Source organism: Phasianus colchicus, chromosome 19 (genome assembly GCF_987193195.1).
Source record: "Phasianus colchicus chromosome 19, bPhaCol1.hap1.1, whole genome shotgun sequence".
NCBI lineage: Eukaryota > Metazoa > Chordata > Aves > Galliformes > Phasianidae > Phasianus > Phasianus colchicus.
This window is the reverse complement of record NC_143454.1, coordinates 2,235,617-2,248,586: the sequence shown is the minus strand read 5'-3', so window position 1 is coordinate 2,248,586 and position 12,970 is coordinate 2,235,617. Positions and strand designations below refer to the sequence as shown.

General features: G+C 47.8%; 1 pseudogene; it reads right to left on the bottom strand.

Moving 5' to 3' along the window:
* Positions 1 to 7,914: 7,914 nt before the first annotated feature.
* Positions 7,915 to 10,102, bottom strand: LOC149915433 (olfactory receptor 4M1-like; annotated as a pseudogene).
* Between the last annotated feature and the right edge of the window lie 2,868 nt (positions 10,103 to 12,970).

Genomic DNA, 12,970 nt, shown 5'->3' with positions numbered 1-12,970 from the left:
TTTGTGCGCATCCTGTGCCCACGGAGCAGGTATTACCTACAAAGAGCTAGGAACCCTTCACGGCATCCTGGACTTGTTTACTTTCCTTGTTTGAGCGTGATGGTTTTGTAGGTACTTTGTGCATTTTAAGTAACTGTCAACTCTGCTGAGACAACAGGCGTCCTAGAGAGAGCCTCGCCGTACCCTTTTTGTTCGGGCAGTTTTATTCCCTCCTGAGATTAAAAGGGACTGTGGTCTTGCTTAGCAAAGGGAAGCGTGTGCATGCTTCCAAAGCAAAGGCAGGTAGGTGCGTGCTTGCTTAGCAAAGGCAGGTAGAGGCATGTGATGCGAAGGCAGATGGTTGCTTGTGAAGCCATGTCAGGTGGTGTGTGCGCTTCAGTGCTGGTGGGTCAGAGTTGAAGATGCACGAGCTGTGTGACAGCTCTGAGAGTGGGATGGCCAAGGAAGAAGCCTATGGTCCTAGCCCCCTGGGGAGAGAGTGAGATCACTAAAGGGAGGGAGGATTCTTAGACTCTGAGGGGTCTAGAAAGGGAGCTGAAAGGTTTGGGGCTCCCTTGCTGTGCTCTGCGCAGGCTGTGGCAGTGCTGGGGTTTATTTTGGAGTCAGTCTGAAAACAAAATGAGACAAGGGGGTTTTCTGTGCAGTTTGAAGCCCTGCAACTCTGCTGCCAGGGCTGCAGCCCAGGGTAGGCACCCTGTCCCCACAACTGCTGACCACGTTCTTTCCTTCTCTGCAGTGACCACGTCCAGCCCTACGAAGACACTTTACATCATGTCGGACACCAAAGTGTCTGCGCTGACCACGTCTGTGATGGGTGAGGCTACCTCAGTCCCTCTCAAACTGCCAGGCATCCAACCTTCCTCCTCCGCCAGCTCTCCTCCTAGCCCTGTCACCTTTGCCACCTCCCCATGTTGTGTCGTGTCATGGAGATCTGTGGTGCTGGGGCAGGCCTGAACTCCCCTCCCTGACAGCAGACGCGTTTCTGAAATCTCTGCTCATTTCCTCATCCTGCTGGCTCATTCTGTATTTACAGGTTTGTGTCCTTTACTTTTCTTGGGTAATTTAGGACTGGTTTAAAGCAGCTGTATTTGCTATTGCCTTTGTCTGCAGTTACCCTTGTGGGTGATGGTGATGGGATATACCCTTTTGGGTTAGGTTTTTATGGAAGGGGAAATGGTGGAATCACCATCCCCAGAGGTGTTCAAGGAGTGTTTAGGTGTTGTACCGAGGGATGTGATTTAGTGGGAAATGTTGGACTAGATGATCTTAGATGTTGTTTCCAACCGTGGTGATCCTATGATCCTAAGGTTTACACTTGTGGATTGTGATGAAGTGTTAGTGTTTAGTGCTAGAGCTAAGTGCTGAGGGTAACCCTTTGGGGTTAGGGTTTCATGTTACTGTTTTCTGTTAGGTCTAAAGGTTAAGGCTTAACACTTGATGTTAGTGATGGTGGGGGTGTGCCCACCTGGTTGGGGGTTTATGGCTTGTCCTTTTTGCTAGGGACAACAGCAGCACTTTTGAGATGGGAATGAGGGTTAAGCGTTAGCATTTTGGATTAGGGCTGAGGAGTATCTTTTGGGGTGAGTGTTAAGGATTAGCCTTTTAGGTTAAGGTAAAGGGTTAAGGGTTGTCCTGTGGAGTTAGTGCTAAGGGATGCTGTAGTGTAAATGCTGAGACATGGCTTGAAACCTGATTTTTCACCTGGTAGAAAGGCAGGGCCAACCCAGAGCATGCAATGTTCCAGAATGACAGAAGGGGTGGAGCCAGGATCCACCCCTTCCCAGCCCTCATTGAAGGGTTGGCAGTGTAGGCAAAGGAGATCCCTGCCTACCTGAATCCTTCTGAAGATAAGCAGCTTCTTGCCTTGATTTCTGTGCCCACGGCTGTTGCCTTTGAGCAAATTCTCCCTTGCTGCAGCCTTGGACCTTGCTCCTCTGCTGTCATGGCATGAGGCCTGGCCTCATGGGGCGCAACCCTGCTGACTGATAGATGTGTTGGTTTGGTTGGGGGTGGATGCCGTAGCTAATGGCAAAACCACTTCCTTAGTGCAACTAAGGAGGTAAGTGAGAAAACAAGAGAGTCTTGAGAGGAAAGAGTGACTGATGGCAGCGCTGTACTGGAAGCAATAGAGAGGCTGACAGTGGCTGTCGGTGGCAGTAGAGCAATCCGAGTCTGTGTCTAAATGGTTCTTAGAGCTGTGTCTGTTCCTTGGAGAGGCCGAACAGTGTGGAGGTACTTGTACTCACAGTTGTTTGACTTAGGAATGAAGTGTTTCTCAGCTCATGCACCTGACAGCGTTGTGTTTGCTTGTGCAGCTTTGCTTTGTGCATTGTAGAGCTGTCAGACAGATGTGGATTCATTTGCCACTCACTCAGCAGGAATGAGACTAGTAATACTTTCTGTAAATGCATTTCAGTTTTAAAAATGAGTTTGTTTTGGCTGTAGAAATGGTGTATTGGAGGGATTTTGGTGGATGTGGGCTAACAGGACAAGGATTCTATTGGCAACTGCTTTCTGTGACATGGAAAGGCTGTACTTTATTTTAGGGATGGAGCATGGGATTCTATTGACTCTTATTGAGAAAGGGGGAAATGGAAAGCCTCTGTGGGTAAGAATGTTTTGTGAGCTGTAGTTTGGGTACTTTCATCTAAATAGGACTGTGTGAAAGGGTGTGTGTGATGGAGGAGAGAGAAAAGTGCCTCGTGTTGACTGTAAGGAAGGCATAATGTTAGAGCAGTGGAAAGGCAAATTTAAGAAACTGTGCTTGAAAACTAGAAGTTAGTGGCTGGCTGTGCTAAAATCTTCTTCCAAAGAGTTGCTCTTCAAGTATTTCCTGCTTTCTCTCTGCGAGAAACTGACGCCAGTGGCCTTCCACTGCAGCATGGCCGTGCGGAAAGGCTGGGGAAGAAGACAGAGCTGGAGAAAGCACCAAAGAGAGGTACAGATACACAACAGGCATCTGGACTTGATGCACTGTCTTTCTGCCCAGGCTTTCTGTTTGTTCATTGCTGGGACAGTTCTCTGCAGTTTGCATCCCAGCTTTCTCCCAAGTCCTGGCTGCACAAAAATGCAAGCATTCAGAGGAAAAGGAAAAAGCAGAGGAGTGGGCTTCTGAGAAAAGAGTTGAGGGGGAGCGTGAGGAGCTTGAGGCAGAGTTTCAGAAAAGTGGTGATTTCACTTAGGATTGCTCTGAGATTTCCTTGCCCTGGGTTATGATTGAGTGTAGCTATTGGTTTCTTGGTTCCTGTGTATGCATTGTTGGTAGACAGATTAGTGTGTGGAAAACACAGCTGAGAATCCGGGACATGGTAATGTACCAAATGGACTGAACTACTGGAAGGATTGTGGGAATGAGAAGAGAACCTGGATTTCTCTTGCACAACAAGCCTGTATCAGTTGTGTCTCCTTTCACTGAGCTGAACGCATGGTGTGTGTGAAGCCTTCTGATGGGAAACCCACGGTCCCACAAAGTGGGCGTGGAAACGAAATGGAGCTGAGGTGCATCTGTGTGCTGAGTCATACTGCTGAGGACAGAGAGGAGCCCCAGCTGAAAAAGCAGCTTTGGTAAGAATAGTGGTGAAAGTAGGAGTGGGTATGGAAGGTTTAGACTGCTCTTGGAGGAAAGGTGAAAGTTTCAAATGTTCTGCAGATTCAGTATGCCTTGGTGTGCCACATCTGCCTGCCCTGTCAGCACTATGTCAGGCTTTTTTTCCTTTCCTTTTTAAGGTAGGAAAAACAGTTTCTGGCTAGGAGAAGAAGAAATGCAAGTCTTCCCTGCATTGCTCCTTGGGCAGTGGGTGCTGATGAGCAGTCCTTGTATGAGAATAATGTATTGTCATTTGATCTGTCTTTCCATTCCTTCAGCAACTGGGGTGTTGACGCAGCTGCACGTATCTCCTGTTTTGTCCTTCTGCTTTGTGTAAAAGAATAGTATAGTATGCAATCTCTGTGTGAAATTTTCTTAAAGTATTTTACTTTATTTGCCCCTAGGAAGCAATGGCTTGGAAATGATGGCAGTGTCACCCAGCAGCCCACACAGTGACCTGATGTCTCATTGCTTGCGTCTGTTAAAAACCACCACGATGAGAAAAGAACGTTTGCATGGATTCTGTGCTGACTGTGTCAGTACAGCCCTTAGGAGTGGTGTGGACATGGCATGGCAGGGAGAAGGGAATTCCCTTCTGATGGGAAAGTGCCCGAGGAGTGTTGACATCCCGTGTGTTGGTGCCCCATGCCCACCCCATGCCCCACGCACTTCTGAATGAGCAGCACAGCTTTTGTGTCATTCAGCCACCTGTGGCAGAGCAGATCAGGCTTTCTGCAGGCGTCAGCAATCATCCCATCGCTTTCTGCCTTATAAGGAGTTGAAAACCTTTTCATTTTGGAATCCTACTTCCAAGCTTAACCACCTCCAGTGAAGCAGATGTCATTTTTCTTGTATCCTTCAATTCTGAGTCCATATTCTCCCAAAAGCAAAAGAGTTTGGAGGTAACCACCAATAGTTAAGTGAGTGATTTCAGTATGTATTTCTGATCGTGACAATTACTTCAGTTTAGAGGTCACAGTTAATGTACTGTGCCTGTTTTAATTCTGACCAAGGTTGTAGTTGTAGCTGACTTCCCAAGGCTGCAATACGTGGTGGTGACACAGCCGTGGGCTTCTGCATTTGCATTAATCCCACATTTCCTTGCAGGTCAGCTTGTGCTGGAAGTGGATGGTATCAGAGTGTGAGTGAAGGTCAGTGCAGGAGCAGCTGTTGATGGGAGTCCAGGCTAATGAACTCTGGAGCATCTCCCAGTACGGTACCGTAGGAGGCAGGAATGATGTTAAGGAGCTCCTCAGCAGGAAGGTGGCTCATCCAAATGCTTGCTGACAGTTTGAAAGCCCAGACCCTTCCAGCCTCCACCTCAGAGGCAACATCTCCTTTGTCCGATCATGCAGCACCTGAGCAAGAGGGTGACCTGAGCTGGCTACACAAGAGTCATCTTAACTTCTTTGTTATTTTACTTCAGATAACACCATTGGGTGACCCTGCTGTTGGTTTCTTAAAATTTGGATTACGTCTGATGGAGGCCCAGAAGTGATGTGGGCACTCACAGAGGTCACAACTGTTGCTGGGGTGGGAGCGTTTGTCCCACAGCTGGTGAGCAGAGCTGGTGCTGCACGCAGAGACTGGGCTCTGGGCCTTCCTTGAGAGAGATCGCCCTGTGAGAACCCGTCAGAAGCACTGCTGCAGCATGTGCATGAGCTGGGCACAGCTCAGGCTGAGCAGGCCGAGTGGGTGAACTGGGTTTGGTGCTGGGTGGTTGCTGGGAGGTGTCTCAGAAGAAAAGCTGGGCTGGGGTGGGCCCGCTGTGTCAGCCCTTGTCCCAGCTGGTGGTGAGAGCAGGGTGGAGGCTGATGGGTGCTGCCCACTGTCACTGCTGCTCTTACCATGTGGCACAGCAGTGCTCTGGTGTGTGAGCTGGGAGGGAGGAGGACAGCCACTGTGCCTGGCTAGGGCAGAGCTGAGGTCTGTTGAACACGTGGATCGTACCAGTGCAGCTATTGCAGCTGCAGTAGGGGTGGAAGACAAAGGGAGTTTTCTTCATGACAGCAACACCAGCCACTTGCTTCAAGGTGTATAAATGTTGAGGAGATGGAGAACACTTGCTGTCAGAAATCATGGCAGCTGTACAGAATCTAGTTGTATTTTGGGGATGGTTCTTGTAACCAGTTGATTTTAAGACACTGTCCTACTCAAGAGTACTTTAGAGTGCATGATAGAAGAAAGCTGGAAAAATGCTTCTCCTTACTATTTTTCACTTGCAGATTCTTTCTTTAGGGATTCTTTCCAAAAGGAGATTTTGGGGATTGAGGCAGTTGAAGAAAGAGTGAAGCCAGGGGGCAGTCCCTGTGGAGAGGACCCCAGGAACTGAGCTTCCCCACCACTGTCTCAATGAGAAGACAGACGCAGTTCCCATTCCTGCTCTGCATATGGAAAAGTATGGCTGGATTTATTTGTTTGGGTTTTCTTCCTTTCTCTCATTTTGAAGGGGAAAAGCTGGAGCAGGGGGAGCACTACTGGTCCTTTGTTACCTCCATAACCGGTTGGATTCTGCATGTGCTGCAACAGGACAGCATTGCCAGGCTCCTTAACCTGCTGGGGCAGGGTGGGAGCAAAGAGCGTGAACTGCCCTCCTGCCAGCTGCACCTAGTTATGGTTTGCCAGGTCCCTGCTGCCCTGAATTTCACCTGAAAGGTTTGTTCTAGCTGCTTGCAGTAGTAAAATTTAGGGAAGAAATGGAAGTCAAGAGCTAAGGCTCTGCACAATAACTTTGCGTGGATTGAACTGTGGCACCTGAAGACTGTTTCCTGAATAATGCTGGCATTTTGCAGGTGTGTTGGTTTAACCCACTGAACTGATGTCTGTGAGCGCCAGTCTTCTCCACCTGAACAGTAAGAAAGCTGGGATATGCCCAGAAATTGCAGCAGTTGCTGTGAATACTCTCCCAAATGTTTGTTTCCTTTAGTGGTAGCTAATGACTCAGCACTGTGATATCCTGTCTCTGGCACGATCTGGAACGCTGCATCTCTTTGCAGATGTTGGGTGCCCATTTCCATGGACCCTCCTTTCTTTCTCTCCTCAGAAGCAGCACAGTGCGGTTCCCTGCGTTAGGGAGCAGCAGCCAGCAGGCTGCCAGAATGCCAGCTGGGCCTTGCAGCGCGCAAAGGGACGTGTTGGGGATGGACCATCCTTAGCACCACGCAAAAGTGAGTCTCTTCAGTCCTCTGTCATGAAGTATGGAAGAATGCATTTTAAGTATTACTTCTGAGCGGGTGCAGGACTGTAGGGATGTCAGGTAACCATGGTGGAAGCACTGGGGAGGCCGACAGCAGCAGCTGATGGCAGCAGTGTGACAGAAGGCCGTGTATAAGTGGTGGTGCTCAGAGCTGAGTGCATTCCTGAGAAAGGCACTCTTGACTTTATGGCGTTTTCTTTCACCTAGTGATATGTAGAAAGTTAGTGAAGAAAGGAACAACAAGAACAAAAATACCCTACTGCAAGGGCAACTGCATTTGGATATTTACAGCATGCTAGAGCGTTATGTGAGAACCAAGAACTCCGTGACCTGTAGGATGCAATGTCTTCTGAGAGATTATTGGAGGACTTTGTGGACGGAGACGTGTTTAGCTCACTCTGCATCATCTACACTGCCTAAGGAAGTTACACTGCAGTAAGAAAACCATGCTCTCTGAAAGCACAGTTTCCCATTGAGAAGAATTATTTGGCTGACCACCTTGGGGTCAAACTATAAAGCGGATTACAGGGCAAGTACAAGGGGCGAGACAAAAACGCCTAAGGCATGGTTTATTACTTCTCAAAGTAGAAATTAAGAAAGGATTAGCTGAACTTCTCCCTAGAAATGCCCGTTAGTTTTGCTGGAATCCTTAGTGACTAATTCAGACAGACATCTGTGCTGCAAATGTCTGTAACTGTATGGATGAAGTTTATGATCTGCACGTCCTGTAAAGCTATAGCTACATTGTCTTTGATTTTTACTTAACAGATTGCAATGTCTTGCCTATGCTATATGAATTGCAAAGCTTGCCTGCAAGCTGGATCATCCAGCAGCTTTCACACTCTCCCTTTGTGGAGATGTAATCAACTCATTCAATGGTGGGATCATGAATGAGTCCAACGAGAAGGCAGCATCAACAGTGAAAGTTTGACTATAAACTGAAATAATGAATTACCATGGTTGAAGCTGAACCAGTAGTCCAGTAATAGTTCTATGAAGTCTCAACACCTACCAGATACTTTCTAATGAATTTAAAAGATTCTTAATGATAACTTCATAGTGCATGAATTGGTTCCTTTACACAGGTTGGTTCTTCTTTAACTTATTCCATACAGGTTTTAGTATCACTCTAGGGATTTTTTTGATAGAAAAGGACTTCTTGAAGGTTATCACTTGTAAATTATGCTTTTACATAACGTACAGTGTGGATTTGTTCCTAAGAAAATTGCATGAACAAAACGAGGAACAAATAAACTTTCATTTATTTCTTTCAAATTTTTTTTTTTAAATATGTATTTGCTGACCAACTTCCACACGGAGCTTTTGATCTCCTTGTTACAGCATGTAGATCATGGGATTAGTCAAGGGAAGACAACCGTATGGAAAAGAAAGGTTTCCCAATGGAAACCTTTTCCATTGGGACAGCCTCAGAGGGTAGGACATATATGTAGACAGCAGGGCCAAGCATGACAAAAACTACGATGATGTGGGAAATGCAGGTGGAGGTTATTTTGTTCTTTGTTTTTGGTGTGTCTGGAGCTTCAGCAAGAGGATTATGTAGGAGATGAGGAGAAGTGCAAAGCACATGACAATGACAACTCCATTGTTGAGGAACATCAGAAGTTCCGCCGTGTAAGGTCAGCACAGGCCAAGTTCGCCAACTGACGCACATCACAGACAAAGTCGTCCAGGACGTTGGGGCCACAGAAGGGGAGCTTGATGGTGAGAGCAAATAGAATGATGCCATGAATGAAGCCACCGCCCCACGAAGCTCCAGCCAGGGCACAGCATACAGTCCTGTTCACAAGCATGGTGTAGTGGAGAGGCTTGCAAATAGCAACGTAACGGTCACAGGCTATGGCCAACAGCAGGAAAGCTGCTGCTGCTCCCAGGAAGTGAAGAAACAAAGGCTGGGTCAATCAGGCCTTGTAGGAGTTGATCTTAGGATTTGAGAAAAAGTCAGCCAGCATTTTGGGTGGGGTCACAGAACAGTAGCAGATATCCAAGAATGCCAGATTAGCCAGGAAAAAATGCATGGGTGATCCCAGCTGGGAATCCCCCTGAATTGTGAGAATGATAAGGATGTTGCTTGGGAGAATTATGATGTAGAACAGGAGGAAGAAGAAGAAGGGAATTGACTGGACTTTGTGGGATTGAGACAATCCTAGCAGAATAAACTCTCTAACTACAGTTTTCATGCTCCATTTTGACTCTTGCAAGCCCTGAAAAACAGACAGCAATAAACACACAATGCCAATATGTTGCAATATTTAGCAACTTAGGCTACGCTTAGGCTACTGAAAATGCACATCCTGTGACCGTTACCTGGTTTTATGGAGGACCACATCCCTGTATGTAAAGGAATATCAGATTTATTGGGCCATACCATACGGCAGGCCACCATTAACCATTCTATTATTGAATGGTTTTCATCATTATATTGATTACCTGCATATAATCTCTGTCTAAGAGCAGGATGGACGGTCATTGTGGCCAATTTGGCTATTTCCAGGCCATTCACCAGAACACTTTCTGCCCCAGAATCCCATAGTCTTAATAACCAAGCCGGCACACTTTCTCTAGGTTTCTGCCTGAATCGTTGGACTAGGTCCATCAGTTCTGTTGCCGTGTACGGTTGGGCTGTTACGTGCAAGTGGGTTTGAGCGGGGGGCCACTGATCAGGCGGCACCCCTGCTGGTCTGTCCTGTACCTTTTTTGTTTTTTGAGATATAACAGGACGGACTTCTAGTGCGTCCGTCAAAATTGGGGATTCAAGATCCGATTTAGATGGTTTATTTTCCTGATCAACACAGTCCGTTGATTCAGGAGCCTGGTCATTGTTTATTGAAATACTACGAACTTGACCTATTGGAAGACGTAGAGTTGGTTTTTTTTCCTGTTAATATGCCAAGTTCCTGCTCTAATTTTCCAATACGATCTTTTAAAAGTTCATTTTCATTCACTGAAGTATTATTCCTTATTTCGGCATTGTTTAAAGCATTTAATAGCGGCCATGCCACTGTAGAAGCAGCTAATTGTCTTTCTCTAGTGACTAATATATCTTTGCCTAGTCCCTGAAAGTAATCCGCTAGGCGATATGGGGAAACGTTTCCCACAACACTTAGGGGACCCCATTTTTCAATGATAGTTGCCAATTCATAATAAGGGGATCCCGCAAATCCTGGGATCTGCCCTGGAATTATCTTATCTAGGGGGGTAGTGTTCTCCCCCTTGAACCATTTACAGAAATTCCAAAGAAAGGACATAGTGTAAGTTTCAGTATATTCGGCTTGCCTGCCTGGCTCGCCAAGTGTATAATCAATGAAAATTATATAAAGGAATATTATATAGTTTAATAATATTAAGATGTTATAGTAATGAAATAAGCAAGAGAGTTAGGCACAGCGAGACAAAGAGAATAAATAGAAGGCTCACCCGTGTCGTGGGCTCGCTCAGGAAAGACCAGTGGAGTGGATCTTCCGAAGAGAGAGAGAGAGATCCTTCCCCACTGGTAGTCAGCTCTTGAATGGGTCTAGGAGAGGTGGAGCCAGGCTCCACCCCTTCCTGCAGCACAGGTGAACTGCTTTCACTTGTGCTCCCAGGGCTGCCTCATTGCTCGCCTCAGGTGACTAATCAGAGGTTCAGGCCGTGACTCAGCAGTTCCCATACACTGAAGTAATCTACCTGGACTTGTGCAAGGCTTTCATATGGTCTCACTCCACATCCTTATCTCTAGTTTGGAGATATGTGGATTTGAAAAGTGGATTAGTAGCTGGCTGTATGATTGCAGCCTGAGGGTTGTGGTCAGCAGCTCTGTGTCCAGGTGGAGGCTAACAATAAGTGGTTATATTAAGGAATCCCTCAGGATTCCATCTTGGGACTGCTGTTTTTAATATCTTTGCTGGTGATCAAATAAATTCTTCACTGTGGGGGCTGTCAGGCACAGGAAGAGGTCCCCCAGAAAGGTTTTGGATTGCCCCATCCTTTGAGGCATTCAGGGCCAGGGTGGATGTGGCTCTGGGCAACCTGATCTACTGCATGACAACCCTTCCCATGGCAGAGAGGTTGGAACTGTATGATCTTTAATATCGCTCCAACCTAAACCAGTCTATGATTCTCTGAATCTAACTCGGTTCAGTTGGTCAATCTGGGACCCAAATAAATATCTGTATAAACATGCCAAGGCACCCTAACAGCCTAACACAAGTGCACGTGGCTGGCACAGGATGGATCCCCTTCCACCCCAGTGCAAGGAGAAAGGATGAGGAAAAGCAGACAGGTTCTCAACACCTTTTTTACATCTGTCTTTAATAGTCAGGCCCGTTATTCTCAGGGTACTCAGCCCCCTGAACTGGAAGACAGGGTGGGGAGCAGAATAAACCCTCCACAATTCAGAATAAAACAGCACGTGACCTGCTGCTCCACCCGGGCTGTCACACATCCGTGGGATTGGACTGGATCCACCTGAGGGTACTGAGGGAGTTGGTGGACGTGGCATCCTAGCAGCCCTAATCAATCAGGGAGTTCCCAGGTGACCGAATACTTGCTAATGTGGTGCCCATCTACGAGAAGGATCATCCTGATGTCCTCCTATGACTACATACCCACCTGGTGGATGAGATGCTGTGGGTGGAAGCTACCTGGACTGGAGCAAAGCCTCTGACACCGCCTCCTGTAGCATTCTCCTGGAGAAGCTGGCAGTCCATGGCTGGGATGGGTACACTCTTTGCTGAGTAAAAAACTGCTAGGAGGGCCAGGCCCAGAGAGATCCAGATGGAGTCCAGTTCTGAGAGGCGTTCCTCAGGGGTCGGCGCTGCAGCCTGTCCTGTTCAGTGTATTCACTGACGAGTCGGATGAGGGAATTGGGTGCACCCTCAGTAAGTTTGCAGATGACACCAAGCGTCCCACAGACGGACTGAGATAGGCTGAATCACTGGGCTGACTGCAACTGCATGAGCTTTAAGAACGTCAAGAGCTGAGTGCTGCTTTTCGGCTACAGAAACCCCAGGCACCATCACTACAGGCTTGGGGCAGAGCGGCTGTAAGGCTGCACGGACGAAAAGGGTCTGGGGTGCTGGTGACAGCCGGCAGTGCCCTCCAGTGGCCAAGGAGCCCAATGGCAGCCTGAAATGGGGCAGTCAGGAGCGGGGATGCGATCGTCGCTGTGATTTGCCAGTGGCCCCAGGGGATCTAAATTGCTAGCGGTTGTCCTTGTCCCATCAACTGCAGCCCAGCCCAGCCCAGCCGCTCCCTACAAGAAGACATGGCGGCCCTGGAGTGTATCCACAGAGGGGCACCAAAGCTGGGAGGTCTGGAGCGCAAGACTTAACGGGGAGTGGGAGAGGGAGCTGGGATGGTTCCGTGTGGAGAAGAGGAGGCTCAGGGCAGACCTTATCGCTCCGTCCAGCTACCTGGAGGGAGGTTACAGTGAGATGGGACCTCTTCTCCCAGGTAAATAGCAATAGGACTACGGGGAATGGCCTCACATTGCACCATGGGAGGTTCAGATTGGATATTAAGAAAAGTTTCTCCCAGAAGGGGTGGCGAGGCATTGGCACAGGCTGCCCAGGGAAGCGGTGGAGTCTCTGGAGGTGCGTAAGGAAAGGGTAGCTGTGGTACTTCAGGACAGGGTTTGTTGGGCAGTGTTGGTGGCAGGTGGATGGTTAGACTGGATGAGCTTTCCAACCTTAATGATTCTGTGATTCTCCTCTCAGTACCTTACGTTCGCAGAAGTAGCACTAAATATACCGTGGATCTTTCTAAAGTGCAGAAGGTTACAGTGAGCTGTGTCTGTTCCATAATGTTCTTTCATTGGCTCTGGAGCATCGTTCTCCAATTGACGTGGATCCAGGGTGTCCCTTAAGGAGACCTGCATAGGCAGGAAGAGCAGTTGCTTAATCTGACACTGCATGGACAACGTGACTGCCCATCTCCCCAGCCCTGTCTGCTTAATGCCACCTGGCACTTGCCTTGCTTTTCCTTACATCAGACTTCTCTTAAAGTCTGCACTGAATGTTTCAGATCCTTTGTAGCAGCTGCCACCTGCTCTCCTCAGAGGACATGGGTGCAGAAGGGTTTCTCTTACCTTTAAACAAAGAACAGTAAGCGTAACAAAGCGTAACACAGGTTACCAAGAAATAGAACGTACTCCTCAGCTGTATGCCTCCACTGAAGTTCTCCTTCCCAAA